We start from the raw sequence: 20230 nt of genomic DNA, 5'->3' as shown, positions 1-20230 counted from the left end.
TTTAATTATACGACGTCAAAGGCATCATTCAGTCGAGATAGTCATTTGGTCGAATTTCGTCTAAAAGGTTCTAAATGGAAGGCTGAGTTGGAGGTAGATTGTTGGTACTAAGGCTCTTGGTAACTGTTAGGCCATTCTGTCAGTTTAGTTTGTCTTGGATTTTAACACTTTTGCCACCAAAACAAGGGTTTTGTACGGTAAATACCTCTGAGTAAATATAAGGAGAGAGAGAGAGAGAGAGAGAGAGAGAGAGAGAGAGAGAGGCGGGGGGGTTCTACATGCGGGTATTTATGAGTACCTACTCTGCCCTCTTGGTAATAGATGTTATATTTCTCTGCAGTGAATTCTTTAGCATTATTGTAGTTTCAACATTTCGCATGCTTTTCATACAAGCTTATTGTGAGATTTCGTTCGTTCGTTCGTTCGTTCGAGAGAGAGAGAGAGAGAGAGAGAGAGAGACCTAAATGACAGTTTCCCTGTTCAGCTATTTATCTGTTGTGAAGCCTCTTGCTTTTAAAGAGAAACCATAATTTTGTCGTTTATCATTCGCGAAGCAGTGTACAATGAAGATATTCGACGGTTGCCAGATGGCCTTTGAATAGCCGAAGTGCTGGAACAGCTAGAAGTGTCTTATTTGGATTCTAGAGTCGTCAATTGCCGAAGTTGCTCTCATTCTCTAACGAAGATAATTATGATGATTTCGTTTTGATAGAGCGTCTTAGCCTTTTATAGGCCTGCAAAACTATAGGCTAACCTGTAGAAACAACTCAAGGCATCACTTGAGTTGATTTTCAGTTTGTTTCCTGGTACATAAATCTCTCTCTCTCTCTCTCTCTCTCTATCTCTCTCTCTCTCTCTCTCTCTTTTAGCTACGTGTTTCGAGTTGACCTAGTCTGCTTCTGCAACTTTAAGAGAGCAGCTTTATTCCCATTTTCTGGCTGGTCACTCGTGTAATCACGTCGACCCTCCTTCTCCGTCCTTTGAGAGACATTTTAAGGTTTCTGGTCACTCGCCCTCACCCGCCTCCCTTTCCTTACCCCATTAATCTTCCCCTTTCTAGACAAAAATTAGAAAATCTCAAGGAACCTGGAATAAGGGCTTCGTGTTAAACGTTTTTGAGTCTTCCTTGTTGGGCAATCCTTGACTGGTTTCTTTTGACATAGGTCTAAGGAATTTCTCGAGTCAGAATATTCTGGGTCTTGATGCTTTCTTGTTTGTTTGGTTTGAAATGTCTCATAGACGGACGCGTATATCACTATTCTGTTCTTTAAGTGTATGATTGGTAAAGTGTTGAGTAGATGAAGGATTTAGTTTTCAATGAAGAAATGGCTTTCTTTTTCTTCTGCCAAGATTCATCCTGAGCATCGAGGGTCAAGGTTCCAGATATTGTTTCTTTTGGGATTCAAACTTCAACTGAAAGTTCTCAACATTTGAAACTTGTCATTAATCTTAAAGGACAAATTCTCCGATGAGAAAGGGTCTCTCTCTCTCTCTCTCTCTCTCTCCTCTCTCTCTCTCTCTCTCTCCAAAATCATCTTTTGAGTATGAGCCATATTCATTGACAAAAAATCATGGCTTCTTCCTCGTCTGTGTATATGGCTCTTGAGCTGAAGTAAAAGTTATTATTACTGTTATTATAACCATTCAAAGTTCTATCATTCCCCACTAGTTAAAAGTGTCTATAGGGCAAGTTTTAGTACACAGTGTAGGCTCTCTCAGGCTTTGTTAGACCTATTGGAAGGAATTATGGCTGCGTCATTATGTCTTTAAAGCCTTCTGGGGCCGAGCTTAGATCGGCCTGCGGAAATGGGGTGTCCTTTCAGACTATTACTTTACATAACAGAGCTCTCTCTCTCTCTCTCTCTCTTCTCTCTCTCTCTCTCTCTCTCTCTCTCTAAGAGAACTTTTTCGCCATGGTTTGTGCTATATCGTAGCTGTTTGCAAAAGTGACGGTGTGTAATAGTACTCTACATACTAGCCTTCTCTCTCTCTCTCTCTCAGAACTGAACTTTTTCGTCATGGTTTATGCTATATCATAGCCGTTTGCCAAAGTGAATTTTGACCGTGTAAGATGTAGGATATGGCTGGTGTATGCAGCTTATAGCCGCCTTATTTTCAGCTCCAGTCCTTCATCTTGAATAAAGTAAACTTCGTCGAGGCATTCAATACTTTCTTGTAATGTGTACCATTGCGAGCTGTAGGTTCGGTCTATTGCTGTCAGGAGAGTTGAAACGAGACGGTGAGAGACTAGATTGAACCATTCATTCTGTTTCGATACCAACTAAAAGAATAAATAAAAATAAAAGAAAATACTGTAATGAACAAAGAATCGTAGACCTACAGTTACAATATACCACAGTATTTTGGAAAAAAAAATATTGTATTAATAATGATTTATGATTCATTGACCATTTCTTTGGAAATGTTACTTTCCACACAACCGATGGCTACTCTGATAAACGTTAAAACATTTGACATAGTCAAGGATATGACATTTTTATGTCCTAAAGCTTTGTATATGTAATATACAAAAGATATTTTGTCACCCTTTACATCCATCATATTTCATGCCAATATAGTCATAGCATTTTGGCAATAATCATATCAATGTTCTAAGAGGTCCACAATAATAATAATAATAATAAAAAAAATGCGAGTTCGTTTATTTAAAAAACTCTTTACAAAGTTTTCGAACCCTTCCCTGGGTTCTTCTTCAGTCCAAATGAACAATTAGGCACACCATGCACGGAGGTGCCTAATTGTTCATTTGGACTGAAGATGAATGCAAGGAAGGGTTCGAAAGCTTTGTAAAGGGTTTTTAAATTTTATACGAACTCACATTTTATTTTATTATTGTTGACCTCTTAGAACATTCTATATACTCTCGCGATAGAGAGCTTTTCACAGCTAAAAATGATATCAATATATTGACTTGGAGTCCCATTGCATATGAGATATATTGGTAAAATTGTTGGTTTTCAAAAGAAAACTTGTGCTGTTGTCAATATTTTCGTCTTTTGTCGACACTGTTCAGCTAGCCATAGACAAGGATACGATAGTATCACTAACCCCATTTTCGTTTCCAATAAGAATGAGTAAAATAAAGTAAAAATCTGGCTTCAAGACAAACCCAGAAACCATTTGAGCATTTATTAGTCTATACCTTATCCCTAAACTGAATCGATCCATTATTTTAAGCCACTGATATGGATGGTTATAGGAAGTAGCTTTTCAAGTTTTTATTCTTTATTTATTTATTTTTTTTTTTTTTTTTTTTTTTTTTGCACCGCCCTGTAGAACATGTACCTAAGCTTCGTAGGTTACGTTCTCTAACTAGTGGGAGGAATTCATACCCATTTATATCTTTATGGAACCATCTTTTGGTTTTCTCGCAGCTTTTCTGCGATCTGGTAATTCCTGGCTTCTTTATTTACAAGCGATATGCTTGTAAATGAATAAATAAATACGTACTACGTTTTGAATAACATTCTGTCCAATTTGGATTTTGAGTCACCCTGTTTGTAGCCTCTACAATTTGTCCGATGTGTATCGAAAATTTCAGTTAGAATGAAGCTTAACCAAGTTGAAGAAGGTCCTGGTGCCTTTAGAATAGGATCCAAGGACGATGTATTCTATAAATCGTCAATTAAAAAGCCCGACTCTTATATTAAGCTCATGGCAATGAATTTCCATACTGTGGGTTTCTTTTTTGCTGCCCTGTAAAGGTAAGGCTTGTAGAAGCAAGGATCATAGAGCACCGACCTTTTATGTCTCAAGCAATTACGATAAAAGTAAGATTAACAAACAAAGGTGCCTAAGTGTCTTAAAATCAACAAAATAATCTTAACCAGTACATTGTGATACGCTTCTTTTAGACACTTTCTGTGTCACTCTGTCTTTAGAACATCCATGGACGCTAAAACGCCGAGCACTTGGCTTTTATTTCACTAAAACCCAGTAAAGTATAGCATTAATATGCTACTGTGGTGTATCTGACGAATTGCTATCATTATCATGATATTATCAGATAACTGCCAGTAGTTGAAAACTCTTGACCCACTGACTTGCAGATATAATTGAAAATCTCTTTCTTGCTGTAAGTTTTGTACCACCCTGTATTTGTACTTGCTGGTGAAGGATCGTAAAGTGAGGCATTTGCACTTTTTTATCCATTGTAAAAACATGCCTAAAGGAAACTAATTTGACTTGTAATTAAATAAAGATATTTCAATTAACTGTTTAGCATTAAATTTTTCGTATCCACTCACTGAAACCGTGATATCATTAGGATAAGCTAATAATTTTTAAAGGAACATTTTCAAAAGAATTTTTATATCACCCTGTATTCATGACCATTTTCTTTGATGTGTTAGCATAGTCAATTCAATTCAAATTCAAAAAAATTTATTGACAAAGATACATCAAATGGGATGTATTAGCATGCTAATGCAACCCCAACAAATATAATTTTTACAATGCTCTTTTATCTCTTCCAAGAAAACCTTGGAAACTTATTAACAATTCTTTTTGTGAAATTATTATTCAAGACAAAACAAACTTGCTCAGTAACATTATTAATAGAAACATTTCTAAATTCCCTAAGGTTATCACATTCTAACATATAATGATGCAGAGTATGCGAATATGCTTCACCACATAATCTACAGGGTATACCATCACCATCCATCTATTACAAAACGATAATTATACCCCAACCTCATTCTCATAACAAAAGTATCAACTTTCCAAAGTACCTTACCATATGTAACTTTAGTGTTTTCAGTGACAAACAAGTAATGCCCCATACTGACGCTGCCCTCTTCCAAAACCTTTATAGCCTTTTCTGTCCCCAGACCTCTCTTTTTATTCTCATTCCTCTTTTTATTCTATTTAGGCTCATAGAGGTTTCTATGTCAATGTAAGGCTTTCGTGTGGCTTCCTTGGCCAGATTGTCAGCAACTTCATTTAATAAAATACCAATATGAGATGGAACCCAAAAGAACTTTACAGTCAGTCCTTTCCCCTGAAGCCGACAAACCAATCGTTTACAGAGCACAACCACCTCGCTACTACTGGGAGTTTTGCTATTTAAGGCTAGCAAAGCACTCTGCGAATCAACATACACAAATATATCCTTTATTTTATTAACAACCATTTTGAGGCCCTCATGTATAGCATGTAACTCTGCTGCCGTAGATGACGTTTCATCTTCAAGCCTCTTAGACAGCGTTGCATCCACACTAATATCATTTTCATAATACTCACGAACAACCACACCACTACCAGCTTTATTACCATTTACAGAGCCATCACAATATATATGAATGGTATTACACCTAGGTAACATATTCAGTTTACTAAGAAAGGATTGTCTTAACACACATGTATTACACTCGCTCTTTTTATAGTCCAACTTACTTAAACACATATTTAACCTACAACACAACCACGGCTTTGGACATTTTACTCTTTCCAAACGAACACAGTATTTAACAACGTCATATTTTAACAATATCCTGTATAGTTTTCTCAAATGACCATTAGGTCTGTTCGAGATTCTAAAGTTACCAGACATCATATCAATGGCCTTTTTTAAAATCTCTTCACCCCTCCTTATACTGCGGACAACTGCAGCACAGACTATTTATTCCTTGAACTCTCTCTGAGATACTTGGGAGATTCAACTCCATTCTCATGATTTCTAAGCGCGTGCTCATGGGACAGCCTAGTATTATGTGCAACGCTTGATTTTGTATTATTTCTAACTTCTTTAATTCTCTCTCTGGATAGCAGATTAGCACCGGGGATGCATAGTCAATAACTGATCGAACTGTGCTTATGTACATCATTCGTAATACAGGTATACCGGCACCATTGCCTCTATTAGCCAACACCTGCAAAGGTCTTAATCTTGCCTGGCAAATATTTCTAACATAATTGACCTCATCCATACTTTTGTGAAAGCCAATGTACATACCAAGATATTTATAAGTTCCTACCATTTCCAATTGCCTCCCATTAAATGAGATCACATTTTTAACTGGATAACGTGATTGGATTTTACTGTTACTCTCATTAATAACTAATCCCATGTGTAAGCATAAAGTATGTAGTTCAGCTAAAAGCCTCTTTCAAAACATCATCATCTGTGCACTGGATCATTATGTCGTCAGCGTATATGACAACTTCTGTGCCACTAGGAAAAGAATGCCTTGCAATACGATCCATAAGTACATTAAACAAAGTAGGACTTAAAGGCCTGTCCTCACGATCGGGCCTGATCGGCGGACTTCCCCTCTAAAGGCCTGTCCACACGAGCGGGCGTGATCGGCGTGCTCCGGGGTTGACGGGCAAATTCTGGCGGGCTCACCCGTGAATGTTGTCCACACGGGTGAGGCGATAGAGAGATGGGCGTGCCAGACGATGCCAGTAGTGTCTTCAGTGCGGTACGAAAAAGGTGCATACCGCAAAGAAGCTTTGTGTGTGATGAAAAATACGAAAAAAAAAAGAGAATATGGTGCAAAGAATGGCTCAGTAAAAGAAATGTATATGGTTAACGTACCGTCTGCCAGGGTCGAAGCTCAAGCCATCGGGCACCACCATGGTGATTTTGCTACAAGACCCATCGGGCAATTTGACGGTTTGCCCGTCAAGTGTGCCCATTAGAGGGGAAGTCCGCCGATCAGGCCCGATCGTGTGGACAGGCCTTAACGGGCTCACTTGACGGGCAAACAGTCAAATTGCCCGATGGGTCTTGTAGCAAAATCACCATGGCGGTGCCCGATGGCTTGAGCTTCGACCCTGGCAGACGTACGTTAACCATATACATTTCTTTTACTGAACCATTATTTGCACCATATTCTCTTCTTTTTCATCACACACAAAGCAATTATCATGCTACACAATATCTTCTTCTTTGAGGTGGGCACCATGTTTATCGTACCGCACTGAACACACTACTGGTATCGTCGAACACGCCCACCTCTCCATCGCCTCACCCGTGTGGACAACATTCACGGATAAGTCCGCCAGAATTTGCCCGTCAACCCTGGAGCACGCCAATCAGGCCCGGTCGTGTGGACAGGCCATAAGACGCCCCCTGTGGCGTACCCAATTCCATATCCATTACTTCAGACTCATGCCCCCGAATCCAGACCTTAGCCCGCCTTTCACTTAAGTAGCTGGCAATCCAGCTTTGCAATGATCCCTTAATACCCTTATTAACAAGCTCTTCGAGTATGACATCTTTATTTGCCCTGTCAAATGCTCCTTTGAGATCAATAAATGCCCTACATTTGACATTGCTGTTGCACAGCACTCTTAAAGCACAAGCTGCTGTACTCTTTCCCTTAATAAAACCATAAAGATTTTGAGAGAATTGATCACCAATGACAAAAAGTAATCTATTAAGAATCATCCGTTCCATTAATTTGCATATACAAGATGTTAATGATATGGGGCGATATTCTGCACTACTCTTAGGTACAGGTACGAGCAATGCCAATTTCCATTTAATGGGTAATTTGCCATTTTCAAAACAAAGATTGACCAAATCAAGTAGTGGGCTATCTTCCATCATTATAAGACAATTTATTATTTCATATGTTACCCCATCTTCCCCAGGAGCAGTCGACCCACTTTAATTCCCAACAATAATTCATCTTTAGTAAAGGGCAAACTAGTCTCGTCCACCATATCTATTTGCATTCTTACTAACTGTCGTCGCTGTGGTCGACGGTTACGTAAACTAGCCTGAACATTGCCTGGTAAATTACTAAAGCTAGAGATAGATGACCATTTCTTCATTAGTTCATTTGGCATTCCTTTTGGGTCAAGATGTGCAATGTTTTTTCTTCTGATCCCTCTAACTTTATTCATAGCGTTCCATACACCACTGAGGGACTTCATAAAACATACCTCCTCTAAAAGCGATCCCAGTATTTTCCTCTTATTTTTTTCTTATTTCAAAGTACCTTCTGCAATTTGTATCATAACCTCTCTATTGCTTAGATCATTTGGATTCATGGTCCACTTCCTGTGCGCTTTTCTTAAAAGATTGTTCCAACCCTTTATTACTTTGTCATCGGTATACTTAGCTTTTTTTAGAATTCACAATAGAACGGTTCTCGTGATTCCCCTTTACGTGCAATATAGAATCTATTACTTTCTTTAAGCAAATCATCCAGAAACACATTCTCATCATTTCCATGTCCATTTACATATTTGTAGTTCCTATACCATTCACCAACCTTAGCCATAAATGTAACCTTCTCATCATTCTTGATAGTTAATCTTTTTCGTTTCGGACTGAAAGCTGTCCTTTGTATACCTAGACTCACCTCAAGAGCAAAATGGTCACTTACTAAGTCACCAATAACGGAGGCAAAAGCTTCATACTCAGACATATTGAAGAGCAGGGCGTAGTCAAGTCGCCCACCTCTCACATGAGTTGGGTCTTTATTTCCCAAAACACAAATGTGATCAAGAGAATTAACAATACTATTCATGACAAACCCATTTTTATTTGAACCCCCATTATTTTCAAAATTCTTATGCCGGGCATTAAGGTCACCCAGTAGTAAACACTTTTCTTCAAAAATACATAGAGGCAAACTTTCAATATTCAGCATATCACTATGAACATACACATTAATAATGTATATATAACAATCAGTAACATACAATTTCAAGGACAAACTCTGTACCATTAATCATAACAGTCACATAAAACAGCAGGAATGCTGTTCTTAATAAAAGTAATTAACCCTCTGGTGTTATTCTCTAGGCATGCAGGTAATTCAAATCTTTGATATCCTGGCAACTGAAAGCCAGCACCATTTACCCCTACCTCCTGCAAAGCAACTACATCAGGATTGCAAGACAAAACGTATGCATGAATGTCAGTTGCCCGTTTACTTAGACTATTTATATTCCACGATAAACATTTAAGTCTAGACACATCCATTACTACCTAATTTATTTGCTCCCTAAAATCTTTTGCTTTCGCAATAAGTTATTTCGAAGATTATCATTTGGCTCTTCCATGTACTTCAAAACTGCTTCTAACAATAAGGCCACATTATGAACCTGGGTTCTGAATGAATCCACCTTCCCTGCTTGACAATCATCTATTGTAATATGCTCCCTCTCACTAACTACATCAGCAGCGAATATCTTGAGCAGGAGTACTTTTCACACCCAGGCCATTCTCAGCAAATATACCTTTCACTTTGCTAATCTCATCAATCTGACCTTGCATAGTTAAGATTAACTTCCTAAGTTCATTTACTTCTAATCGAAGATCGTTTACTGCATCATTATGTTCTTTACTCCTGCGTTCTCATACATTAACCACTGGAGCTGCTGCTGGGCTATTGGAATCGAAACAATTCTGAGGTATCTTCGGTGGTGAATTGATTACTGTGGTTACTGCAACAAATGTTTTTCGCTTACATAACCATGAATATGCGTTATGCCCTTCTCCACAATTACAGCACTTTGGAGTTAATTTTAACATTATCCTTAATTTTCTGCAGACAGTCTTTTGAATCATGGGGCTGGCTGCAGAATCTACACCTAAAATCATTTTGGCACTTGTATGCCATATGTCCCCATTTACTACATTTATAGCACATAATAGGAGGCTCATTCAATACAGATACCCTTCTATAACCAATGCAAGAAACAAAAAATCTTATCTGGACCTTCACCTCTAATTAACGCTATCGCCTGAGGTTTAGCACACACCTCACCCCCTTGCTTAACCTCTCTACCCTTGGCCCACACAATTCGCTCGTCCTGTAATATAAGTTCAAGATCCAGACACAATGGAATACCAAAAATAATAATTTTGGTTAATTCTCCTTCCTCCTTCGGTTTTTCCAAAACAATCTCAGCAAACCCAGTAGTTGTTAAATACTTCACTGCCTTTTCGTCTTTAACAGTAATAAATTCTCTATTTTTTCTGTCCTTGAATAAAACTTCAAACTCAGGGTGACTTCTATATAGTTTAAATGTCCACTGCAGTTTGTTATTGTAATTAATCTCAATTGAACGCGGAAAATACAATAGCTTCCTTCCTTTCAGTGACTTGATTGTTAAAATTCACCTGATCTTCGTTATCCTCATCAGAAGAGACGTCGGTATTTTTATTTTGTAATACAAGGTCTCTCCCACTCACCCTTTTCCTCTTATTAGCCAAGCTAACGGCATTTCGTTCCTCACAAATAATTGCTGTACCTCCTTATGCTTCGCCTCCTTGTTTTTCCTCTTTTTCTTCTTTGTTTTCTTCCTAAAAGGTCTCAGTCATATGACCAGACTCACTACTCGTCAATGCTAAATCCTCACATACAACTCCATCGTCCACAATTATCTGATCATCCGAAAACATACCAGTAGGTTCATCGGCATGCAGCCGGTAGGGACAGTCGAGAGATTGTTGGAACCAAGGGAGCAGCGGTGAGACACGTCCGACCAGCCAGACGCTCGAGTCTGAGTGGGCAGAACGAGAGTCGCCGGCATTTTAATTGGGAAGTGCTCGTTTCCGAATTGTCAAATGGTCTCCTCTCGTGGGAGGTTCGCTCCTTTCTATGTAAAAAAAAAAAAAAAAAAAAAAAAGGAATATAAATATAAATAAAAGTGAGTCTATCAGACGTTCCATTGAATATATTGAGTTCTTGAAAGCTACCTGAGATATATTGCAAGACATTTCAAGCTTGCAATGTCAGTAAATCGAATTTGGATGGCTGTTTTAACGTTTATCAGATAATCTATAATGTTTAAGGAATTTTCAACTTTATGTTGGTAGGCACAGAGTAGGATACTGCCTACCAAATATTCCAGTTTTGTTGTTGTTGTTATGTTCGAGAGATGTCACATGATGATACTACTTATACCCCTACTATTAATAATAATAATAATAATCATAATAATAATAATAATAATAATAATAATAATAATAATAATAATGTAGAAGCCACGATGTAAAATTATACGTCTGGGAGATGTAGAGAGCTTAGTCGTCTCCCACTTCGGAGTTGCAAGATTCTGTTGAAATCGCTTTTGTCTAAGATTACATCTGCAATAGGTTTGTGATGCTGCTCCTTTTTCAAGATCATTTCAGACGAAAAAGAAAGGAATTAGTATACTGAGGTTTATTAGGCAATAGTTATTTCATTAGAACAAAAGTGTTAATAACAAGGTTTTTCATATCAAGGAATTGGTCAGGTTGCAAACACTGATCGCGGATCTGAAGCCCAGAATTGTTTTCAGATGTTCTGACAGCTTATTTTTGAGACGACTTTAACTCGTCCTGAAATTGTGAATTTTGCTTATATGCTACTTTTGAATATACCAGAATAAGGCACATGTATTCCGTTCTCCTTTGACACCAGAATGAGTGTCATAGCTTGAATAATAACTTCGTAGACAACGTACAAATCGAATTAAATTCGCCGTATGGCGCTTACAAAATGAAATAAATCACCAACTGGAAACCAATAGGTAGCACAGAAGTGGATGCTGCTGCCCGTTCATCCATACGTCCATACTACATAATATAAACAAAATCTTTCCATTTCGTGCAAATCATGAATGAGCATGGAGGATATATCCCAACGCCAGAGTTTATAGCTCAGTCATGCCAACGTGCCTTACGTACCATCTCACGTCCTTGTGGGAAGATATAAAAGTAGGATATGATAGCAGGATAAAAAACGGATATGAATGTAGGATACAAGAGGATATAAGAGGATATAAATAAGGGATATAAAATGAGAATAAAAGAGGATTTAATGGTAGAATATAAAAATAGGATATAAAAGGAAGATATGAAAGTAGAATATAAAATGAGGATGAAAAGATGATATAAAGGCAGGATATAAAAAGGAGGATAAAAAGAGGATATAAAACGACGATATAAAAGACATGCAAGAAGGTAGGATACAAAGGTAGGACATAAAAAGAGGACAAACGGGGAGTATATAAAAGGAAGGCCATATAAGCAGGATATAAAAGCAGGATATAAAAAAGCACAGAAAGGCTATAAAGAGGCTGTTCACCATAAAAGCTTCATCGCGACGTCTCTTTTGCAGTCGGGAATTTGTACCAAATTAACAAAAAATATTGTTAGTGAATTTCTCTTTATTCAGTACAAGAAATTGCATTCATTCATATAAATAATAATGTATAAGTACAATGAAAACAGTCCAATGTCTCGTTTGTTATTGCAATGATGGCGAAGGAATTTGCAACTGCATTAATGAACAATGTAAGTATGATGAACAGAGTCGATTTTTAATGATTAAGAACAAATCACAGACGCATTATTTCGCATGAAAAATCAATCAAATATAATGAATCGTACCTTCATTTTTCAGTGATTGAAAAACATTATAGGCCCAGATAATTACACATTTAAACTATTGTACATTATTCATTTACAAACACACACATACACACAAACACTCGTGCCTGGGCGTTTGTGTAGCCTGTGACGCAACCTCATATTGAAGCATTTATAATTCGGCCCAAATATCTTCCGTCTGTCTTGAACAGTCTGCAACGTCTGTCTGTCCGTCTAGTATCCTCTCACAGAGAGAGAGAGAGAGAGAGAGAGAGAGAGAGAGAGAGAGATTGCTGTTTCGTTCATAACCATGAGAATCATCTCTTATATGATACAGTTATTCCTTCACTCGACAAATCTAATATATAAGAAAGCAATAGGAGATACATCTAGTGAATACGGAAAGTCCGTAGGTAATGTTGAAACTCTTAGATGATATGAGGGTATTGCAAAAGAACATCTTCATATGACCCCAGGAAACAGGATATACAACCAACAAGCTGATGATTTGAAGGTTATAAGACGCGCAGAAAGGACTATATCAATTGAATGCCTTAGAAATAATAATAATAATAATAATAATAATAATAATAATAATAATAATAATAATAATAATGATAATAATAATAATAATAATATAATAAGAACTGGCTCTCCCCAACAGAAAGAGAAGAACTGGAAAGGGAAATGTCACACGACAACGAATTACACGAAGACGAACTGAGAGACGATGCCATGATTCCCATGACAAAAGTACTACAGAAGATGGATGCCGGGTACCAACTCAAGAAAAGAGGCAACAGAATCAACCATCTGATGTTCATGGAGGATGAGGTATCAAACAACGACACACGAAGAAACACCGACGAAGTAACAGAGAGGACGGAATGGGTAGAAAAGATTAGACAATGGATGGAGCCAGATACAGAGAGAACAAAGATCCCCTCCATGAAAGCCTACAACACCAAGAAATTAAGGGAGAAAACAAGTGAGGTCAATGAAATAATGGGCATAATACACACCATCAGTATCACAGAAACAAATAACTTGGTATATGCAGGAGCAAGATTAGTAGCAGAACTGATGGGGACACGAACACCAACGCCACCAACACAATCAACCCAACAGAAACCAAAACAGCAACCTCCTTGGAAAGGCGCCTGGAAAAGCAAATCATGGTGATGAGATCTGACTTGAGTAAACTGAAAGAGATGGCAGAAAAAAGGCTAAGAAGCAAGAAAACAAGGGAGGAACTCAACGAGAAATACAAAGTACAAGAGAGGGGACTAAACAACACAATAGAAGATGTAAAACAGAGGCTTAAGGCCAAAGCACATAAGATCCAACGGTACATGAACAGGAATAAGGGATACCAACAGAACAAACTATCGGAACCACCCAATAAAGACTATACAGCCAAACTAAGAGGGGAAGACAACCACCCAGAAATTCCTGAAGCCGAACCAAGTAAGAGACTCTGGGAAAACATATGGAGCAACCCGGTATCACACAACAAACATGCAACATGGCTCCAGGAAGTCAAGGAAGAAGAAACAGGGAGAATAAAACAAAGATTCACAGACATCACGACAGACACAGTCAGAACACCAACTAAGAAAATGCCAAACTGGAAAGCCCCAGGTCCCGATGAAGTCCATGGATACTGGCTCAAAAACTTCAAGGCCCACACCCACGAATAGTAGAACAGCTCCAGCATTATATCACAAATCACCAAGCACCCAAATGGATGACCACAGGAAGAACATCCTTAGTACAAAAAGACAAGAGTAAGGGAAATATAGCCAGTAACTACAGGCCTATCACCTGCCTACCAATAATGTGGAAGTTACTAACAGGTATCATCAGTGAAAGGCTATACAACTACCTAGAGGAGACAAACACCATCCCCAACCAACAGAAAGGCTGCAGAAGGAAGTGTAGGGGCACAAAGGACCAGCTCCTGATAGACAAAATGGTAATGAAGAACAGTAGGAGAAGGAAAACCAACCTTAAGCATGGCATGGATAGACTATAAGAAAGCCTTCAATATGATACCACACACATGGCTAATAGAATGTCTGATAAATTATGGCGCAGAGGAAAAACACCATCAGCTTCCTCAAAAATACAAGGCGCAACTGGAATACAATACTTACAAGCTCTGGAATAAGACTAGCAGAGGTTAATATCAAGAGAGGGATCTTCCAGGGCGACTCACTGTCCCCACTACTCTTCGTAGTAGCCATGATTCCCATGACAAAAGTACTACAGAAGATGGATGCCGGGTACCAACTCAAGAAAAGAGGCAACAGAATCAACCATCTGATGTTCATGGACGACATCAAGCTGTATGGTAAGAGCATCAAGGAAATAGATACCCTAATCCAGACTGTAAGGATTGTATCTGGGGACATCAGGATTGAGTTTGGAATAGAAAAATGCGCCTTAGTCAACATACAAAAAGGCAAAGTAACGAGAACTGAAGGGATAAAGCATCCAGATGGGAGCAACATCAAACACATAGATGAGACAGGATACAAATACCTGGGAATAATGGAAGGAGGGGATATAAAACACCAAGAGATGAAGGACACGATCAGGAAAGAATATATGCAGAGACTCAAGGCGATACTCAAGTCAAAACTCAACGCCGGAAATATGATAAAAGCCATAAACACATGGGCAGAGTGCCAGTAATCAGATACAGTGCAGGAATAGTGGAATGGACGAAGGCAGACCTCCGCAGCATAGATCAGAAAACCAAGAAACATATGACAATACACAAAGCACTACACCCAAGAGCAAATACGGACAGGACTATACATAACACGAAAGGAAGGAGGGAGAGGACTACTAAGTATAGAGGACTGCATCAACATTGAGAACAGAGCACTGGGGCAATATCTGAAAACCAGTGAAGACGAGTGGCTAAAGAGTACATAGGAAGAAGGACTAATAAAAGTAGACGAAGACCCAGAAATATACAGAGACAGGAGAATGACAGACAGAACAGAGGACTGGCACAACAAACCAATGCACGGACATACATGAGACAGACTAAAGAACTAGCTAGCGATGACACATGGCAATGGCTACAGAGGGGAGAGCTAAAGAAGGAAACTGAAGGAATGATAACAGCGGCACAAGATCAGGCCCTAAGAACCAGATATGTTCAAAGAACGATAGACCGGAAATAAAAATATCTCTCCCATATGTAGGAAGTGCAATACGAAAAATGAAACCATAAACCACATAGCAAGCGAATGCCCGGCACTTGCACAGAACCAGTACAAAGAGGCATGATTCAGTGGCAAAAGCCCTCCACTGGAGCCTGTGCAAGAAACATCAGCTACCTTGCAGTAATAAGTGGTACGAGCACCAACCTGAGGGAGTGATAGAAAACGATCACGCAAAGATCCTCTGGGACTAGGTATCAGAACGGATAGGGTGATACGTGCAAACAGACCAGACGTGACGTTGATTGACAAAGTAAAAAAGAAAGTATCACTCATTGATGTCGCAATACCATGGGACACCAGAGTTAAAGAGAAAGAAAACAAGGACAAGTATCAAGATCTGAAAATAGAAATAAGAAGGATATGGGATATGCCAGTGGAAATCGTACCCATAATCATAGGAGCACTAGGCACGATCCCAAGATCCTTGAAAAGGAATCTAGAAAAACTAGAGGCTGAAGTAGCTCCAGGTTTCATGCAGAAGAGTGTGATCCTAGAAACGGCACACATAGTAAGAAAAGTGATGGACTCCTAAGGAGGCAGGATGCAACCCGGAACCCCACACTATAAATAACCACCCAGTCAAATTGGAGGACTGTGATAGAGCAAAAAAAAAAAGAAAAGAGAATAATAATAATAAAAACGTAAATACTTATAAGTAAACACGTTATACACAGTGATTTTGTGGGTTTCTTTTTCAATAATAATAATCGTGGACAATAAAGTAGAGAGGTTGTAATGTCATGACAGAGGACTGTAGTAGACGGGAATAAACTCTCATTCATCATTCATAACCTCTTCATATTTATGCGGAATGAGGGGACATAGGTTCGCGTTTCTTTCTATTGGACGGTACGTCACGTCCCTGGAATCGTGACCTATACCCGCGACCCTCTCTTATATTACCTTCGTTTTTGAAGGTGAGTGTCTACTCTCGCATTATTTGTTGAACCAAACCGAAGAGGGTTGCTGGAACTTTTTCTAGAACATTTGCATTACCACCAAGATAAAATTGATTAGGAATGACGTTTGTTAGAGCAGATATAATCCCTTGAAGAGAAAGAATTGCGCTCAGTCATTATTATTATTATTATCATTATTAGCTTGTCGATTTTTCTTATTAGTTCTGTTACGAGTAGTTGTCTTAAACTGAAAGCTACTCCTTCCAAAGGATACACAAAGAAATGACAAGCAGGTATGTGCAAGCGCATGGAACTACAGCAAGCAACGTTTCACCGTAATTCTGAAAGCTTCCTCATAATAAACACTGCTTTTGTCGGGTCAGAAATGAGTCTGCTATTAATGGAGATGAAAGAAGCCTTATGAAGGCACGCATTCTGTTCATGGAGCGGCTCGTAAATGATTATTATTATTATATTATTATTATTATTATTATTATTATTATTATTATTATTATTATTTCGGAAGGAGACAACTCTCGTAGACATGTTTTGTTAAAAAGGTACGGCTTTCTCGTTGTTGCTTAGACTGGCGAGCAACGCACCAAGGGCATGGTAAAATTCGGTTGAGTCATTTGATTTATTATTACTTATACAATTCTCTCTCTCTCTCTCTCTAACGCGACGTTTCCTCCTGATCGACAGGACATTATCAAGCGATAATTGCCGAGGGACTGAATTCCAGTGGTTGTTGTTTTTGATTAAGCTGACCTTGTGTCAGCACAGGCTCTTGCTCACAGAGCAGCCCGTAAAATCACCAATACAAGGAGGAAGAAGCAGCCATGAAGAAAATAATAGAGGAACACGTCCGCCCCATGGAGGAAGGAAAGAGAGTGTCCCTCATTATTTACTACAAGAATCGGCGTACGAAGGTCAGCTTAATCATAAACAACAACAACCACTGGAATTCAGTCCCTCAGCAGTTATCGCTTGATAATGTCCTGTCGATCAGGAGGAAACGTCGCGTTAGAGAGATGGTAGAGAGGAGAGACGCGAGAGAGAGAGAGAGAATTGTATAAGTAATGATAAATCAAATGACTCAACCGAATTTTACCATGCCCTTTGGTGAGTTGCTCGCCAGTCTAAGCAACAACGAGAAAGCCGTCATCAGAAAGATAGAGAAGACTCTTTACAAGATTAGTAGTGCTGAAGCAGCAGTCATTTTTAACAAAACATATTATTATTATTTTTATTAAGAAATAAAGAGCCTTATACATATGGAACAAGTCCACCAACGGGGACATTGAATTGAAATTGAAGCTTCCAAAGAATATTATTGTGTTCATTAGGAAGATGCATAAAGAAGAGGTCGAGGAAAATGCAGAAAAATAGAGATCCCTCTTATTAAAAAAGAAGATATAAAGATGGCCGTGGTATGATTACCAATGAATTCAAATTGTGTTGCTGTTATTGAAGATCAAGGCGGCCTTATGCTAGCACAGAGTATCACTCTTGGGGCAGCCTCTGTGTGAAGTTTCAACCCGTGGAAGGGAAAATAAAGGTTTGACTCGAGAGACTGAAGAACCTCCCGGAGGAGAAAAGGTAAGAAACTCTACGGGAACTTCCCTTCACATTACACTCAATAGGTCAACAGGTAGTTAGATCGACGGTTGGGCAATTTCTCGGGTCGTTTAGACAAAGAAGAAGACCTGAAAGGAAATTTAATAAAGAAATGAAGTTGGATGGAAAGTGGATGGAAACGGAAGGACAATTCCATGACTGAACCTCATAAGGGAGGTGTGAAGGCGACAGATGACTGACTGAATTAGGGAAGAGAGTGAAATAGAGTTGGAAGAACAAGATCAATGATAATACAAAACAATAACGAATAAGATAAATGGAAAGTTTCCAGAAGAAAGTAGATGTTTCAAAGCAACATGAAACTGGAATAATAAAAACAAAGATGATAAAAGGTAAATATGTCAATAAGAATGATAAATAAGAACTTCATGGATAGGAGAAGTCTGGGTCTTCTACCCTCACTGTGTGGCAAGAGCAAAGAAGGTAATGGAAAAGGGTCAGGAAAAGGTAGAGGTCATGATGACGTCACACGCTGTCCTCAGAGATCATCAGAGGCTGTTGTGACTTGTTCTCTTGGCAGAGCAACTTTTGCTGCTTCGAGCTTGATCGAATGCAGTATAGTATATTAACCCTCTAATGACGAATAAGCAACATAAATTCCTAGATATTGCAATGCGGCAATGTTGCAAGAAAGACGAAATTCTCATGAATAGCTAGAAGGGTATAGACTAAGGATTTTTTTCGTCGTACAAACCAACTTTTCCGTATAATTAATATATTGACGACATTGCAACAGACCGAATTTTCCTTTCAATACTGCAATGTTACAACCAGACTAAGATTCGTCAGCAAGCATACTGACCCGCCAGTCAAGAATATATGTTGCAATTGCAGAATATTACTGATTTATACCATTATACTCCCACAATCAAAGTACTTGTGCCTTAATCCTCTACATAAGTTGAAAGTAATAAAACGGTGATTCTCAGTGATTATGGAGAGTAATTTGGTTGAAATAAGATATATTATTGCAAAATGTGGTGCTGGCATCATATACTAACTTCAATTGCTGGGTGGCAATTCATGTGTTTATAACCACAATTATAGTCCTTCCTTAGGTTCGTATTGCCTACTACTTTTCAAATGTGCTTTCATAATATTATGACTGACGAATAAGTCTTCAGTTTAATTAGATGAGTTTAGGAAGAAAGTACGAATCTGTATTCGATCTTTTTATGACAAATGTTGGGATTGTATCTTAAAACACCAATAATGTGGTCAGTTAATCTTGAAGGATTTTAAAATACGTATATAATGATCAGCCATTTCGTCTCATTATAAGTTTATTTTCGTAGGATTCCCAAAATAATGTAAATTGTATACGTGTTTGTTCAGAGTAAAAGATGGCAAGACCTTGACGTCTAGGAACAGTGACAACAGAGTTCTCGGAACTGCCAATCTATAAGGCTTTTTGAAGTTGATAAATTAAAGATAGTTCATTATGCAAATTAGTCTGTAGTAAGTTCAGAAACATGAAGTTTACGACAATCCCTTTTTATTCGATCATTTAACTCTCAGAACTGCAGTATGTTTGTCCAAAATACGGCATTGAATTTCAATTTGTTGGTACGCCTGGATCTTCAAATCGTCTACGACGGGCAGGTGTCATTTTCGCCCTGGGGGAGGACCGTAGGCAAGTTGATTCTTATCGTCTTCCCTTACGTCGATTCTTGGGTCATTTTTCCTTTACACGAAATACTCAATTCGAACTGAAGCCGAAAATAGGTATCCCAATAGACTCACAATTTTAAAATAATGAGAAAAAAATGGGAATTAAGGATAATCTGACTAGTTTCCTCACCCATCTTTGAGGATGCAGTTGTTCATTTGTGCTGGATTTCTTTAGGTGGTCAATAGATGGCGTTCAAGAATTCTTATAGTCCGAAAAGTCCTTTGAATTGTTCTGTAGAGAGAGAAAAGACCTCATGGTGACCACGTGGCCGCCTTAGAGTAGACGTAGAACTGAAGACAACAATATTGAGATTCCATTCATAATTTTGATGCAATTTCCAATGAATGAAAAAGTCACAGAAATCGTCTTCTTTGACAGGAGGCTAAAACTGAAATCGTGCTGAAAGGTAATAGTGGAGCCTTTGGACACATGATAACTT

Source organism: Macrobrachium nipponense, chromosome 25 (genome assembly GCF_015104395.2).
Source record: "Macrobrachium nipponense isolate FS-2020 chromosome 25, ASM1510439v2, whole genome shotgun sequence".
Classification (NCBI taxonomy): domain Eukaryota; kingdom Metazoa; phylum Arthropoda; class Malacostraca; order Decapoda; family Palaemonidae; genus Macrobrachium; species Macrobrachium nipponense.
This window is presented reverse-complemented; position numbering follows the sequence as displayed.